At 41.4% G+C, this 18,127-nt stretch overlaps 1 protein-coding gene across 14 annotated transcripts in view; it reads right to left on the bottom strand.

Moving 5' to 3' along the window:
- Positions 1-18,127, bottom strand: part of APBA1 (amyloid beta precursor protein binding family A member 1) — a 236,980-nt gene that overhangs the window by 97,984 nt on the left and 120,869 nt on the right. For 7 of the 14 annotated variants that reach the window (XM_064291239.1, XM_064291240.1, XM_023544770.2 and 4 more), the window contains one exon: positions 17,119-17,204. The exons of the other annotated variants lie outside the window; for them this stretch is intronic. The gene's annotated coding sequence lies outside the window, so the exon portion shown is untranslated. The remainder of the gene's footprint in view (positions 1-17,118; positions 17,205-18,127) is intronic. 14 annotated transcript variants of the gene reach the window in all.

The following is an 18,127-nucleotide window of genomic DNA, read 5'->3' as shown; positions in this document are numbered from 1 at the left end:
TCCTTATTCATTGTCCAGCTTTCGTATGCATATAAGGTGATTGAAAATGCAATGACTTGGGTCAGGCACACCTTAGTCCTCAAAGTGACACTTTAAAGAGGTCTTTTGCAGCAGATTTGCTCAACGCAATATGTTGTTTGATTTCTCGACTGCTCCTTCCATAGGCATTGATTGTGGATCCAAGTAGAATTAAATCCTTGAAAACTTCAATATTTTCTCCATTTATCATGATGTTGCTTATTAGTTCAGTTGTGAGGATTTTTGTTTTCTTTATGTTGAGGTATAAACCATACCGAAGGCTGTAGTCTTTGAGCTTCATAAGTAAGTGCTTCAAGTCCTCCTCACTTTCACCAAGCTGGGTTGTGTCATCTGCATATCACAGGTTGTTACTGAGTCTTCCTCCAATCCTGATGCTGCATTCTTCTTTCTATAGTCTGGCTTTTTGAATTATTTGCTCAGCATACATATTGAATAAGTACGGTGAAAGGATACAACCCTGATATACATCTTTTCCGATTTTAAACCACTCAGTCCTCTTGTTCTGTTCTAATGACTGCCTCTTGGTCTATGTATGGTTCAGCACGAACACAATGAACTGCTCTGGAATTCCCATTCTTCTCAAAGTTATCCATAATTTGTTGTGATCCATACAGTGGAATGCCTTTGCATAGTCAATAAAACAGAAGACATCAAGAACTTCATTCAAATCATCAGTTCTTTTAAACAACATCTATTTACAAGAGTAACATATAAGAGACAGAAAAAAATAAAAAAGACCAGAGTTCATTAATCCTTTATTGACTTTGATTCATTTGGAAATTAAATTTAGTGATTCTGAGAGCCAAGATGGGCTTACAAACCATGCTTCTCCTTCCTACAATCATTTCCATTTTAGACAGGCTCACACAGTCAGAAAAACTCTCCTGACATGGAACTTTGTGCCTCAGCAAAGCATGACGTGTTCCCTGATAACCTTGTGCCTGGAGTTGTGAAGCGTGGTTTGGAAGGTTGTACTGGTAGATGATTTCAAAGTGAGTTGAATACCTGACCCAAAGGAGTGTTGCTGAATGGCCAGATGTCAGCTTTGGGGGTGGGGCTTTATGGCTGGATCTCAGGGCTGTGTCCAGCTTAAATGAAGACACAACATGGGCCAAACATCTTCAGTTTCCCCTTGTAGATCCACTCTGTACCCTCCCACACTTTGTTCTGTGCCCTGTGAGGCTGGCCTCTTTGGCCTGCCCCGTTAGCTGTCTGCTCCTCTGGCCTCTGTTTGCATTTGGCCAATGGGGAGCTCTGGTGGGGTATCAGTGAATGGGAGGAGACTGAGGTCAGGGCATTTATTCTCCTAGATCCTTCCCTACAAGTTCACTTGTCTAAAGGTCACAGCCCTTGTCCAGTGGCCTTCACAGGAGGGCTCCCTCTCCTTACCTTTAGGTCTATGTGTGGGAAAAAGCAAAAAAAAAAAAAAAAAAAAAACAACAAATCAATGTTAATATAAATGACTTGGGCACATACTGCATTTATTAATACTGCCCTTTTCTAAATGAGGGTATGTAAGGGTGGAAAAAGGAGCCCTGGTGGCATGGTTAAGCGCTTGGCTGCTAACCAGAAGGTTATCAGTTTGAATCTATCAGCTCTTCCTCGAGAGAAAAGACCTGGCAATCTGCTTCTGTAAAGATTACAGCCTAGGAAACCCTCTGGGGCAGTTCTACTCTGTCCTAGAGGGTGGCTACGAGTGGGAATTGACTCAATGGCACACACTACCACCACCACCACCAAGGGGTAGAAAATAAGCATTTAAGCCACTTTTAGTCCTCTTTGAAATAAGGCTGAGTGTAAATAAATCCATCACATAATCACAAGCTCTGTCTACGTATACAGAGGCCAGTATACGTGGTGTTTCACCTACCGTAGAACCAGCAGGAGGTATCATCTCTATCGCTCCGCTGATTATGAAGCAGAGGCTCAGACAGCTCGAGTCACTTGTCCAAGGTCACACAGAGCTGGAAGGGGTGGAGGTGGGTCTGTCTGGCTCTACTGTTCATGTTTTTCCTCTTACATTATGCTGAGCCCATGAAGGGATACGATTGATTTTTTTAAATAAACATCTAAACTGATGTAATCCCTTTTAGAATAGTCACCTTGGCAGGCTCAAAACGCCTTGGCCACTCCTCTATTGGAACTGCTTTCAAAGTTAATTTTTATGTTTTGAAGATAGCAGCAAACAGTTTTCAGCACTCCATACTCATAGTTAGTTCTGTTTTGTTTTTTTTTTCTCTCAAAGGGTAACATCCAGACTTATTATCCACCTAATTTTCAAGATTTGGTTATGAGTGGCATTTGATGTTTTCCAAATATTATATCTACCCCTAAAGAGCAAAGATGTGTGACAGGCAAGATAATTGGGAAAATACTCTGGTTCGAGCTCTGAAGTCAACTCCAAATGAGGGCTTTAAAAATTATTTTGGTCAATGGCTATGTCTGCAGCATAAGCCTTTATCTTCAGTGTGCCTGCTTTGAAGGGGACAGAGCCATTTGGGTGAATATATTTTATACGATTACTACAAAACCAGGGTCATTACTTTCACCCCACCTTGAAATCTACGTGATTGTGGCTAACACTAAGCAGGCAGGAAAATTAATCTGTGCACTTGGATTAATTCAGTAGTGCCAACCAAAAAGCTCTGATCACAGCCAAGCCATTGATTAAAGAGAAAAATCTGAATTTATGAAGACTTTCTTCTTGTCTAGCGCTTTAACTATCAAACCTTTCCTTTATCATTCCGATTCTAATAAAATACAATAAACTTAAGTTTTTTTTTTTTTCTTCTTCTTCTGTGTTAAAATCCCTCCTTTTTTATTCCTCTACACAATGCCCCTGGGTGGTGCAAACAGTTTGGGCTCTGCTGCTAACCGAAAGGTTGGGAGTTCAAACCCACCCAGTGGCACTGCAGTAGAAAGGCCTGGCAATCTGCTTCCGTTGTTTTTGTCGTGATGTACAGCTGAGTCAATTCCAACTCATAGTGACCGTATAGGACAGAGGAGAACTGCCCCATAGGGTTTCCTAGGCTGTAATCTTTAAAGGAGCAGATCTCCAGGTCTTTTCTCCCACAGAGCAGCTGGTCTGTTCAAACCACCAACCTTCTGGTTAGCAGCCAAGCACTTAACCATGCGCCACCAGAGCTCCTCCATTAAGATTCCAGGCCAAACCCACTGCCGTCCAGTCAATTCCGATCCCTAGCGATCCTATAGGACCTGGTAGAACTGCCCCATAGGGTTTCCAAGGCTGTAAATCTTTATGGAAGCAGACTGCCACATTTTTCTCCTGGGAGGGGCTGGTGGGTTCAAGCCACTGACCTTCCAATTAGCAGCCAAGCACTCTAACCACTGCGCATCCAGGGCTCCTTCTGTTAACATTATAGCCAAGAAAGCCCTACAGAGCAGTTCTACCCTGTAACACATGCGGTCATCATGAGTAGGAATTGACTTGGTGGCAGTGGGTTTGCTTTTGGCTTTGGTTTCACACAGTGTCCTTCTCTCAGCCCTCACTGCATTTATTAACTCTGCCGCTACACAGCACTCAGTTCAGAGGTATTAAATCACCAGGTATAACCAATCCTGGGGCCTTTTCCCAATATTCCTGTTATTATACAACAAGTCATGTTCAGAGCACTACACCATTAAGGAAAAGAAGTCGCTAAAATCAGTCAGTTATGTTAGCGTTCAGAGGCTCATCACTTCATATTGCAAACAGAGGAGGAAATAGGAATATCAGGCAGAGAACGAATTGAACAGTAATTCATTAAAACACAGGCTTTCCTTTGAGACCACATCACCTCAAATTTACTGCTATTGTTCCTTTTACAAATTATTTGGCTCATTAGAAAGTCAGTTAACTTGCTCCTTTCTATTCCCTCAAGTTTTCTGTGGGTTCCTCTAGCATTTTCCTTCGACAAATTCTGAGCTTTTTTTTTTTTTTTTTAATTCGCATTTCAGGAGAGTGGTACAGGATATGGTGGTAACAATCCTCAAATTTTTTTTCATTTACGCCTCAAATCTGATAGGCGAGGGCCATACTACCCAGTATGACTAAAAACAGCTGCATCCAGGAGGGTTTGCTCCCTGACAATTCAGCTTCCCAACTCCCAAAGAACAAAATCCATTAAGCAACCAGTAGGTGGCAACTTCAGGGATGACTTGACTTTGAATTTGATGAGCCAGAAATCCCACATTGATTTAAAGCCTCCTCCCGAGACAATCGGCTTTCTCAATTCAGTCATGTTAGCAAAAAGTTAACAACGGAAGAATCATAATGTGGAAGAAGAAGAAAACTACTTTCTCTTAGAAACGATTCAAGAATAAGCTGGAAATCCGTAAGAGTTCATGCTGATCAGAATACAGAGAGAAGGTATCTGCAGATACACTCTTTTTTCCAGTTAACTAATTTCATTTAGGTCCCAAATAGAGGCCAGTGAAATCCAATCCAAACCTGGTTTTTTAGGACCTAGAGCTTGGGTAGTCACCTCAAGGGGAGACGTGAGGTTCTTCAAGGAAATTTCTTTTTAATTTGCTTTATTCAAAAATAGTGTAGATTAAAAAAAAATGTAGCGCTGATTTTACTGAAGGTTTCATAGGGAAGGCTTAGGCAGATTACGTCACAGATCACACAGCATCACCCTCCAAGTAAAATCGAATTGTCCCAAGTTTTCTTCTCAGTTACCAGTTACAGGGTCTTCCTTTCTTGTGAGCCTTCCCCTACACAGTCCTGAGTCTTCATGGCTCCTGTTCCTTCCTTCTAGAGCAGCGCTATCCCACAGAAATATTATGTGAGCCACACACGTAATGTAAAATTTTCTAGTGGCCACATTAAAAAAAGGCAAAAAGAAACAGGTAAAATTAATTTTAATAATATATTTGATTTTACCCAATATGTCTAAAATATCATTTCAACATACGATCAATATAAAAAATTATTATCAAGAAAGTCTACATTCCCTAATGACATACCATCTTGAGCACCTTTTCATATGCTTATTTACCAGCTGTCTATCTTTAGTTAGGTGTCTGTTCAGATCTTTTGCCTAATTTTAAAATTGGGTTGTTTGTTTCCTTTGTTGTTAGAGTTTTAAGAGTTCTTTTTAAGTCTTTTATCAGATACGTGTCTTGCAAATATTTTCTCCCAGCCTGTGGCTTGTCTTTTTATTTATTTATTTTTATTATTGTACTTTAGATGAAGGTTTACAGAACAAACTAGCTTCTCATTAAACAGTTAGTACACATATTGTTTTATGACATTGGTTACCAACCTCACGACATGTCCACACTCTCCCTCCTCAACCTTGTATTCCCCATTACCAGCTTTCCTGTCCCCTCCTGCCTTCTAGTCCTTGCCTCTGGGCTGGTGTGCCCAGTTAGTCTTGTTTTGCTTTATGGGCCTGTCTAATCTTTGGCTGAAGGGTGAACCTCAGGAGTGACTTTATTACTAAGCTAAAAGGGTGTCCAGGGGCCATACTTTTGGGGTTTCTCCCGTCTCTGTCAGGCCAGTTAAGTCTGGTCTTTTTGTGTGTGTGCGTGAGTTAGAATTCTGTTCCACATTTTCCTCCAGGTCTGTCCAGGACCCTCTATTCTGAACCCCCTTAGAGCAGTCAGTGGTGGTAGCCTGGCATCATCTAATTGTGCTGGACTCAGTTTGGTGGAGGCTGTGGTAGTTGTGGTCTGCTAGTCCTTTGGACTAATCTTTCCCTTGTGTCTTTGGTTTTCTTCATTCTCCCTTGCTCCCGATGGGGTGAGGCCAGTGGAGTATCTTAGATTGCTACTCGCAAGCTTTTAGGACCCCAGATGCTACTCACCAAAGTAGAATGTAGAACATTTTCTTTATAAACTATGTTATGCCAACTGAGCTAGATGTTTCTCCAGACCATGGTCCCTACAGCCCTCAGCCCAGTAATTTGTCCCCTCAGGGGATTCGGATGTGTCTATGGAGCTTCCATGACCTTGCCTTGGACAAGTTGCACTGGTTTCCTCAGTATTGTATACTGTCTTACCCTTCATCAAAGTTACCACTTACCTATTTTCTATTTAGCGTTTTTCCATCCCCACCCCTGCCCCCACTCATAACCATCAAAGATTGTTTCTTTTTGTGAATACACCTTTTCATGAATTTTTATAGTAGTGGTCTGATACAATGTTTGTCCTTTTGTGATTGACTTATTTCACTCAGCATAATGCCCTCCAGATTCGTCCATGTTGTGAGATGCTTCCCAGATTCATCATTGTTCTTTATTGTTGTGTAGTACTCCATTGTGTGTATGTACCATAATTTGTTTATCCATTCCTCTGTTGATCGGCATCTAAGTTGTTTCCGTCTTTTTGCTATTGTGAACAATGCTGCAATGAACATGGGTGTGCATATATCTATTTGTGCTATGGCTCCTATTTTTCTAGGATATATTCCTAGGAGTGGGATTGCTGGATTATATGGTCTTTTTATTCTTTTAATAGGTTTTTTTCACAGAGCAGAAGTTTTAAATTCTAATGAAGTCCAACTTATTTTATCTTTCGTAGATTGTGCTTTTGGCGTTCTATCTCAAAAGTCATCACCAATCCCAAAGTCACCTAGATTTCCTCTATGTTATCTTCTAGAAGTTTTATAGCATTGTGTTTTACATTTAGGTCTACGATTTATCTTGAGTTAATTTTTGTGAAAGGTGTAAGGTCAGCGTCTATATATATATGTGATGTCCAGTCGTTTCAGCACTATTCGTTGAAAAGACTACACTTTCTCCATTGGATTGTCTTTGCTCCTTTTTCAAAGATCAGTTGACTATATTTGTGTGGGTCTATTTCCAGGCTCTCTATTCTGTTCCATTGATCTATTTTCTATTATTTTGCCAGTACTACACTGTTTTGATTATTGTAACTTTCCAGAAAGTCTTGAAATTAGATAGTGTCAGTCCTCCAACTTTGTTCTTCTTCAATACCATGCCTGCTATTCTGGGTCTTTTGAGTTTACTCAGAATCAGTTGTCAATATTCACAAAATAACTGCTTCGGCATTTGAGTTGGGCTGTGTAGAATCTATAGATCAAGTTGGGAAGAACTGACATTTTAACAATATTGGGTCTTCCTATCACGAACTGAGTATATTCTTCAGAGGAGGAGGTCGGGGGAGGGGAGGGGAGGGAAGAACCTCTCTGAGAGAAAAAGTAAAATCACTGCACAGCAAGGTTTAAAGGAAAATATCTCTTAGTACCTGAATCAGGAAAAAAAAAAAATCAGAAAAATAGAGGAAAATCTTTAAGAAGGAAATACAACTCCATATTAATGTTTTTCATATGCCAGGCACAGTTCTAAGCATAATACATGTATTAATTCATTTAACCCTCTTTACTGTGATTATCCCCATTTTACAGAGGAAGAAAGTTAATCATATATGTTAAAGTTAAGCAATTTAAGCAATGTGCCCTTGGTTGCTCAGCTGGTAAGTAGAGGAGCCAGGATGTGAACCTAGGCACCTGGTTCTAGAGCCTGTGCCCTTAACCACCATGCTACAGACTGAAGATGGAAAGTATGAAAAGATTGAGTGCTCAGTCCTGTCAACATGGCTGAAAACATCCTCTCTTTTCTATCAGAGGAGGGGGGAACCTGAGGCATTTTATCCTGCTATTTATTGTAACTCAAAGATACCCACTTTATTTTGCAACCAAGGAGGCAGTAAGAAAATGGGAAAACCAGACATAAAAAAAAATTAAAGGATAAAAAAGGAAAAGGAAGAAGATGCAAAGGAAGGTACAAATGACAGGAAGAAAGGAAAGGTGATAATCATGGAGAATAAGAAGCCAGAAATAAAAAACGTACATGTCCATTATTTAAAATATGCAAAGACTGCTCTGTATTTTAACAAAACCAGCCCTCGCTGAAGCTTAAGTTAATGTGGGTTGGCTACAACTCTGACACTGTCCCAATTGGCCCCAATCACTGTTCCAATTCTAAGACCAGGTGTCGGGGAAAGGAAGCTGACTGGCTCTGGTAGTCTGTTCCCAGCCACCTGGTATGAAAACTGCCCAGTGACCTGTGTGCGTGCACTCACACAGCTATTTCCAGAGCCCCCTCCCCAGCCGGTCCCCACACTGCGGGCTTCTGGCTCACAAAGTGCAGGCTCATCCATCGGGAGCGCTCCACTCACATCTGCCACTGTGACTGCCCAGCTCACTGCAACTAAGCCTCGTTCTTTCAGCTTGTGCTTCAGTGAGTTGTTGAGTTGTTCTGCTTACCCACCTCCCAGCAGCCTGCTTCAGCTTGCCACACTGAACCTCTTGGACCTTGTTCATGTTATTTACCTTGATGCATATCCAACTCATCCAAGCCTACGACATACCTCTGAGCAGAGAAGCTGTTTTCAGCACTTGATTTGCAATTGTTAATCCTTACAACCTCTCCGGGGTTTACTTTCTTCATCTATAAAAGTGGGTCAATGAAGGGCAATTTGAAAGTATCTATCAAAATGACCACTCTGGTTTAATATCCAGAGTATATAAAGAATTTCTACAACTCAACAATAAAAAGACAAAACTCAATGAACAAATGAGTGAAGGACTTGAGTAGAGATTTCTCCAAAGAAGATATATAAATAGCTACTAAGCACAAAAAAGATGCTCGACATCATTTTCATTAGCAAAATGTAAGTCAAAACCACAATGAGGTACCACTTCTACCCACTAGGATGGCTATTAACAGAAAAATGGAAATGAACAAGTGTTGGTGAAAATGCGGAGGTGTCAGAACCCTCGTGCATGGCTGGTGGGAACGTAAAATGGTACAGCTGCTGTGGAAAATAGCGTGGTGGCTCCTCAAAAAGTTACACATAGAATTTCCACATGACCCAGCAATTCCACTCCTAGGTACCTACCCAAAAGGCTTGAAAGCAGGAATGCAAACAGATACTTGTACACCAATATTTATTGCAGCATTATTTATAATAGTCAAAAGGTAGACACTACCCAAATGTCCATCAGCAGATGAATTGATAAACCAGATGTGGTGTGTATATACAATGGAATATTACTCAGCCATAAAGAGAAATGAAGTTCTGATACATGCTACGGTATGGACAGAGCTTGAAAACATGATGCTGAATGATGTCAGACACAGCACAAATATTGAAAGACCTCATTTACATGAAAAATACAGAACAGGCAAATGCATAGAGACAAAAGTTCATTAGTGATTACCAGGGCAGGGAGGAGGGACGAATAGGGAGCTATTGCTTAAGGCATACTGAATTTCTGTCTGGGATGATGAAAAACTTCTGGAAGCAGGTAGTGGTGGTGGTTGTACAACATGTAATTAATGTCACTGAATTGTACACTTAAAAAGGTTAATAAATACATGTAAAAAATGTTGAAATGCCAAACGTTTTGTTATACATATGTTCTGGTGACACAGTGGATAAGAGCTTGGCTGGTAACCCAAAAGTCGGCAGTTTGAATCCAGTAGTTGCGCTCCTTGGAAACACTATGAGACAGTTCTACTCAGTCCTATAAGGTGGCTATGAGTCGGAATCGACTTGATGGCAATGAGTTTGGTTCTGGTTTACCATGATAAAAAAATTACAAAATGGCAAATGTTTTCTTATATGTATTTTACCACAACTTTAAAAAAAAAAAAAAAAGTACTTACACATAGTGAGAAATGGAAACAATTCAGTATAAAAGAAAATTAACGCTGTTTTAATTGGTAAAGCATAGTTTGTGTTCACAAAAAACTGGAAACATCTAAAATGTTCATTGATAGGAAATTAGCAAAATAAATTATGGTATGTCCATGGGAAGAAAATGCCATAAAACACAAGGAGGACAATCTTTACGTACAGATGTTAAAAGAACTCCTTGACACATTAAATAAAAACACAAGGTCAGAACAGTGTGTGACAAATATTGCCATATATGTCGAAAAGAAGGGAAATGAATATACATGTATAGAAATCTCTGAAATGACAAAGAAGAAACTAATACTGGTGGTTACCTCTTTGTTGGGTGGGGGGAATCCTGAGGGGAGGGTGGGAAATGCCAGCTGGGCAGATGGGGGGTTGGGGGGTGGGGAGGATTGAGGTAGAGAAGAGGTGGAGGTGAGCTGGGGGTGGGGGATGGGTGGAAGGAAAGCTTTTTACCATATGCCTTTGCGACCATTTTGATGCGTGAACTGTGTGACTATACCACCTGTTCAAAAAACTAACTATATAATGAAAATAACCTGTTCTACCTATCTTATGGGATGGTGAATGCTTTATAAACTGTATAAAGGGCCTGAGAAATTTATCATCCTCTCTTGCTGAAGAACACTTTGAGGTAGGGTTGATGAGCTGAAAACCTCTCTGTTCTGTCACTGATGGAAATTTCTGCCCACAAGTCAGGCTTCTTGTGGCCATCTAGAACTCATCAACCTCTGCTTTCTTTCATCCTCACTATTTAGGAATGATATACTGTTGACAGATTGCGGGGGTGGGAGTGGTCAAAAAGGCTTTAAGAGTTGCTGTCCTTATGTGGGAACATCTAGTCCAGGCTGTGGTCATTCAAGTCTGCACTCCAGAAACTCAATATTATCAATTCACAGATGAATATAATTAAGGTAACAAAAGTTTAGAACTAGCAGAGATGGCAAAGCGCAATGAGTCCCTTATTATATAGATATGGAAACCAAGGAGTGGAGAGGTTACATGATTCATCGAAAGTCACACATGGGTTTATGGAGCTAGCACTAGAGAGCATGTCTCCCAGTCTCTTTTCATACCCACTTCCGCTATTCCACCATAATTCTAATTTATTCATTTGCAAAGAGGACATGCTATACAGTTAAAACAGGAGACATATTTAGTAAATGAAAGAAAATGATCATCAAAAAGATGCTTGGATAAATGAAATCAGAGCAAGGGAAAGGAAGTACAAATATGCAAACAAATCAAAGCACTTCCAATTGGCACGTCACCCTTCCTACCCACAGAATACTTGATTTTCTAGTGTCCAGAATTCACGTGTCCTTGCTGGGAGAGGGTAAGGGTTTACAGGCCATATTTGGATACAGAAGGTCCCTAGGTAGTGCAAGCGGTTTGCGCTCTAACTGCTAACCTAAAGGATGGCAGTTTGAGCCCACCCAGTGGTTCTACGGAAGATAGGCCTGGCAATCTGCTTCCATTAAGATTACAGCCAAGAAAAATCCTATGGAGCAGTTCTACTCTGTAACATATGAGGTTGCCATGAGTCTGAATCTACTCCATGGCAGCTGATGTCAACAAGTGTGGCAGAAATGGTCAGCTTCCTACCAAATAGTCAAGCTCATTCTCCATAATGTAGAGCTTTCACCAGGAACTATGCTTACAAGCCCCACTTATGTCTAAGTGGGGCCATAACTAGTTTTCACCAAAAGAATGCGAGTGGAAGTGAGGACATCATTTCTGGGCCAAGTCATTTAAGAAGTAGGTTTGCCTTTTCTATGCTCTCTTTCCCCATCCAGTGACTAAATGAGACCCAGGAGGTATCAGAATCACAAGAAGGACGTGGCCTGGATGCCTGACTCAACCACAGAGAGGCAAAGTGCCTACTGAACAGAAGAAAACTGCATTGGACTGCCACTCTTAGGAAATTAACTTTGGATGCGTTAAGCCAATAAAACTTGGGAGTTTGTTTATATCATTTTAATCAGTCGAGGCACAGGAACATGTGGAAAGAATTTTTTATCTTTCTACATGTAGGGAAAAGCAGAAAACAATAAACATTCCTTTCTTCTTTTCCCAAGTTCTGAACCAAGGATTCAGGCAAAACGACGATTTAAAAATGTGACCTGAAAGACTGGATTCGGTGATGCACATTTGTAGCTAAATTGTCTTCTTAATACTTCACTCCTGCATTAGAGAGATGGACCCCCCTAGTCACTGGGACATTGACCAACCACAGGCTTCCCTCAGGGGCGCAGAGCCCCCCTACTGGATGGCCAGGAGCACATCAGAATACGTTCTAGCTGCAGGCAGGTGGAGATGGAAAGGAGGAACCAGATGGAACCAATCCAGCACACTCAGCCTCTTTCTCCAGACTCACCAAACAGTCCTCCTCTGCTGGACAGGAGGGAGGGGGCCGGGAGTGTTATCCCATCATGAATCATGACACAGGGAGATGGAGTGTCCCCAACAGATATTATCAGTATCTTTAATTCCTGACAATCTAATAGGTGATGTTTTCATATGCATGTCCCCGACAACTAATAAAGTGGCCTCTTTTTTTTTTTTCATAGGCTTATTGGCCATTGCATTTCCTTTGCTGTGAACTGTCCATTATCCTATTGAGTTGTCTTCTTCTTACCCATCTGTGGGAAGCTTTTTCATATTAGGGATATTAACTTTTTGTCTGTTACACTGTCACAAATATTTTCTCCCAGTCTATCATTTGTCTTTTGACTGGCTTTTTAGTTTCTTTTCCTAAAGAGAAATTTAAAGATTCTATTTAGTTAGTACTGCCACTTACCAAAGATGAGGACTGCTTTGTTGTGAGAAAACACAACGGAATCTTTGCAACTCCAGGTTTATTGAAAGTACTGTAAAAAGGCCTCAGCTTTTTTCATTAAGGCAGTAAAAAGAGGTGTTATGATCATTTTTTCCTTTCTTCTTTGAAGTTGTTGACAAGGACAACATCATTAAAATCTACTAACAGCTTCCAGTATGGATTACACCTCAACGTAAAGAAAACAAAAATCCTCACAACTGGACTAATAAGCTACATCATGATAAACAGAGAATATACTGAAGTTGAGGATTTCATTTTATTGGATCCACAATCAATGTCTATGGAAGCAGCAGTCAAGAAACCAAACGACATACTGCACTGGGCAAATGTGCTGCCAAAGACCTCTTTAAAGTGTTAAAAATCAAAGATACCACTTGGAGGACTAAGATGCGCCTGACTAAGCCATGGTATTTTCAATTGCCTCATATGCATGAGAAAGCTGGACCTTGAATAAGGAATATCTAAAAGGATTGATGGCTTTGAATTGTGGTGTTGGAGAATATCGACTATACCGCGGACTGCCAGAAGAACGAACAAATCTGTCTTGGAAGAAGTACAGCCAGAATTCTCCTTTGGAAGCAAGGATGGTGAGACTTCATCTCACATACTTTGGACAGGCTATTAGGAGGGATCAGTCCCTGGAGAAGGTCATCATGCTTGGTAAAGTAGGCTGTCAGTAAAGGAGAGGGAGACTCTCAACCAGATGGATTGACACAGTGGCTGCAACAATGGGCTCAAACACACCCAATGGTTGTGAGGATGGCCTAAGACTGGGGAGTATTTTGTTCTGTTGTACTTATGGTTGCTATGAGTCAGAAACAACTCAAAGGCACCTAATAACAACAACAACAACAGTAGCTCCCCAGCTATCCGTATGTCATCTGGCCGTTTATATGGTCGGGAAATTATAAAATCAATTTGAACAGCTTGGGAAGTGAATGAGGTCACTTCAAAACGATTTTAATCTACTGCACTAAATTGCACCTAAAGTGCCAGCATGTATTGCTCCCAATTTAAAATTCCAATTAGACTCTGACATTTTTAAAATGCCTTGGTGATACACCCAGGAGGTGGTGGAACAATCTATGCTGATTTTCCCTTTTTCATCTATAGGTGAAAGGATTTTCTGGAATCTCACTTCCATGAAAGTCAACGCTAGAAAGAACCTTAGAGGTTTCCTGGTACAGCCTCTCCCATTTTTGAAACAGATAAGAAGAAGGGCTAAAATGGCCTGTTCCACCTCTCTCTAGGAGCCGTGCCTAGCTTCCTTTCCCTGCCTATTCTGGGTCAGGGGTCTGTGTTGTCTCTGTAGCCCCAGCATACAGCACTGTGCCTGGCATACAGCAAGACCTCAAAGAAGTTTGCTGAATAATGGGTCGTTTAAGGTCACATCGCTAGTAGTGTCAAAGCTGCATTGATGGGACTCTTTTCCTGCTGCAAACTGCCCCATATTCTTCAAAGACAACCATGATGGGTATGGAGTTTCTTTTTGGGGTGATGAAAGGATGAAAGTGTTTTTGAACTTCACAGTGGTGGTGGTTGCACAACACCGTGAATGCATTAAACGCAACTGAATTGTTCACTTTAAAATGGTTAATTTTATGTTATGTGAACTTCACCTCCATTAAAAAATATATAATGTAATGTATCATATCTATATGTAATGTATCATATACATCTATATATATGTAGAGAGAGAGAACGGATGACGAGTATGTGCTCACGCCTTTGGAGTAAGAAGGATCTGAGTTAGAACCCTAGCCCTGCCACTTATAAGATGTGTTCCCATGAGCAAAGCTGTTAACCCTTCTGAGCCTGTTTCTTGGTTTCTCCTTTCTCCTCCTCTGTTCTATCTTAAGTCCGTCTGTTCCAGTCAGTCTCTAGTCCCTACCACTCCACTGAATTAGCTCTTGTCTGGGTTATCACTGAGGTCCCTATTCTAAAATCTGGCAGTCAGTTCTCAGACTTCATTTTATTGCACTGTTCAGCAACATTTGACACACCCTCCTTCTTGAAAGACTCTTCTGGTGTCTAGGACACTCCTTTCTCCTGGTTCTCCTCCCTGGCTCCCCCTCTAGCTGTCCCCCTTCCCTGGCTGCCTCCCTGGCTGGCCCCTCCCACCTCCACTGTCCCTCCTCCCTGGCTGTTCTCTCCTCCCTGGCTGTTCCCACCTCCCTGGCTTTTTCCTCCTCTCTGGCTGCTCCCTCCTCCCTGGCTGTTCCCTCCTCCCTGGCTGTTCCCTCCTCCCTGGATGTTCCTGGCTGAACCTGTTTGCTGGTTCCTCTTTATCTACCAGGCCTTTCAGCATTGGAGGACCTTGGACCTCTTCTCTTCACCGTCCACACTATCTCCTGAGGTAATTCCATCAGGCTTATGGCTTATATACGACCTATATGATGACAATTCTCAAATTCATTTTTCCACCTCAGACCAGTCCCCTGAATCTGCTAGACACCATCTGCTTCCTTGAAGCCTCGCCATGGATATCTGACAGACACCTCAAAATTATCATGTGTAAAAACAAACTTGGATTTCTCCTTTTAAGCTCGCTCTTCCACAGCCTTCGTCATTGCCCTTCTTCCAGATGCTTGGGCAAAACTTTGGCATCATCCTCCCTATATCAAATCTGTCAGTGAAAACTGTCCTTTCTACCTTCAAAATGGATCCAGAATCCAACCACTTCTTACTCCCTCCACTACCATCATCACCATCTCTTACCTGGATAATTGGTCTCCAGGCTTCCACACTCCTGTCAAAATGTAAGCCAGGTCATGTATCTCCTCCAGTGATTTCCTGTCTTGCTCTAAGTGAAAGCCCAGATCCTCATAACGATCTGCAAGGCAATGTGTGAGCTAGTCCCCACTGCCCTCTCCGCCTACCCTCTCCCCTGCTCAGCTTGCATTGGCCACACTGGCCTCCTCGCTGTTCCCTGAACATGCCCATCTGCTCATACCTTAGGACCTTTGTACTTGCTGTTCCCTCTGCCTAGTTTGATCTTCCCCCAAACAACCACATAGCTCAGTCCTTCATTTCTTCATGCCCCTGCTCAAATGTCACCTTATAAAAAAAGCTCTCCTTGACAACCTATCTAAAAGAGCAGTTCCTCTGTTCACCTTACTTTCATAGCACTTATCACCCCCCTAAAAAACCCCAAAACCAAACCTGTTGCTCAAGTCAAATTCAACTCATAGTGACCCTACAGGACAGAGTAGAACCATGCCATAAGGTTTCCAAGGAGCAGCTGATGGATTTGAACTGCCCACCTTTTGGTTAGAAGCTGAGCTCTTAAATGCTGAATCACCAGGGCTCCTCTCACCCAAAGTATTACATATATGTTAATTGTTTTGTCTCCCTCCCCGACCACTGCTCTGTCCCTGCTGTCTAAAACATGTGTGATACTTAATAAGAGCTCAAGAAACATTGGTGAGTAAATGAATGAACAAGAGAGGTTGGCAGTTCAAACCCACCCAGCAGCTCCACGGGAGAAAGACCTAGCCATCTGCTTGCATAAATACTATAGCCAAGAAAACCCTATGAGGCAGGTCTATTCTGTCATGTGGGGTTGCTATTAGAATCACTCGACCACATCCAACAACAACAGATTAATGTATACAAAGCATTTAAGTGAGTATTAGGTATACTGTGAGTTATTCAATAAATGGATTTGTGTATTACTAATAAAAACCTATTAAAAAAGAAAAGTTTTATAGTATAGGTTGCCAACAGAAAGGGTAAAATACATTATCAGAAAGCAATTTATTTCCCCTTGAATTAATAAGACAGGCTAAATTTTATTTAATGTGTAGCTTCAATTTGGAGTATGTTGCTTGAGACTAAGGTGACTATATATCCCTATTTCTCTTGGAGAATCCTAGTTTACACTTTATTTTTTTTTTTTTTTAAAGAAGGATTTTATTTTTATAAAAATAATTTTACTTTTGACAATGATTTTAAAATAGAACTATTTTCATATTCCTATTCTATGTATTTCTACCTGTATAATAAAACCAATGAATACATATCTTTCAAAACTATATCATTTTAATTATTTTTAGTGCCTCCTTTTATTCTCAAAAGTGTCCAAATTTCGAAGTTAAGCAATCACTCTATTTAAGATAATCTCTTTCAAATCACAGAAAACTGGTTTTTCACCCTAATGTTTCTGTAGTTATCTTTCTTTGAACCAAATCAGAACTAGCCACAAATAGCATCCATCTGAGGACTGCTCGGGAGGGAGGGAGAGTGAACAGGCCCCCACTTTCCTTGCAGGGGAATCAGCACAATGAGGGTAAGAGACTTCTGCAGCCCTAGCCAGCCAGCTGCAGAGCTGGAGTGCAATCAAAATCTTGGCAAACCCCACTAAATTGCCACCCTCTCTAGATCAGAATCTTCTTTTATTGTCCAATTAGTTAGGGTTCTTTAATTTCTCAGAATGGCACCTGATGGACTTAAACCAGAACTGTGTTAGTCCTGGGAGGGGCTGCCGCTGCTAATTGGAGGGAGGCCCTGCTAGGCCCCTGAGCCTGGGCTTTGGCCCCTTTCACCCCAGCTGCATTGTGATTGCCTACCAGGCTTTCCTTCTCCGTTGTGCCCGGGGTTCTGATTGCTGTGTTGGTTCCTCACTCACAGGCAGAGGGGAGAAGTCTGGAAATCACTAGAAAATGAAGAGTTAAAAGATTGAAAAAGTGTGTGACTGCACCCTGGTGCCTTTCCAGACTGCCCCTGGCAACCACTCCTCAGCTGTGCTAACAACCAAGTGTACAGGCGCCAGGCTGGGAAGGTCATGCCAAGCAAAAGCACTTAAATAGTATTTCCTGTGTTCCAGGGACTGTTCTATACACCTGTTGTTAGCTGCCGTCAAGTTGGCTCCCCAACTCATGGTGACCCCATTTATAACGGGAGCAGGTTGTTGTGATCCACAGGGTTTCCACTGGCTGATTTTCTGAAGTAGATGGCCAGGCCTTTATTCCTAGTCTCTCTTAGTCTGGAAGCTCCACTGAGACCTGTTCAGCATCATTGCAACACGCAAGCCTCCACTGACAGACAGGTGGTGGGTATGCATGAGGTGCAATGGTCAGGAATCAAACCCAGGTCTCCTGCATGAAGGTGAGAATTCTACCACTGAACCACCACTGCCATTTCTATGCACTTAACAAATATTATTTAATCCTCATAACAATTCTATGAAGTAGCTATTATCCATCTTCAATTTAAAAAAGCAGAAACCAAGGCACAGTCGACTGACTTTCCCAAGATCACAGAAAGGTGGGGCTGGGATTTGAACTTACATAGTCTGGTTTGTTAAAGAATCTGTGGTCTTAGTAATGAGGCCATCGTCTCTTCAATATGCCACCAATATGTGAATTTTCCCTAATTAACCTAATGGGTTAATTGGACCTCTCTGCCAGGTGTCTTCCATTCAAGGGAGTATTTTGCAAACAGTAAAAGCAAATTAGTTTGGATTCAAATAAGTCAATATACATTATAGGCCTCTCAAACCAAATTTCTTCCCTATAAAACAAAAGTAGACCCAGTATTCACATTTGTTGTAAGAATAAAATTAAAAGATGTTTATGC

This window comes from Loxodonta africana, chromosome 9, assembly GCF_030014295.1.
Source record: "Loxodonta africana isolate mLoxAfr1 chromosome 9, mLoxAfr1.hap2, whole genome shotgun sequence".
NCBI lineage: Eukaryota > Metazoa > Chordata > Mammalia > Proboscidea > Elephantidae > Loxodonta > Loxodonta africana.
Note: the sequence above shows the minus strand (reverse complement) of the source record. Positions and strands in the feature narration are given on the sequence as shown.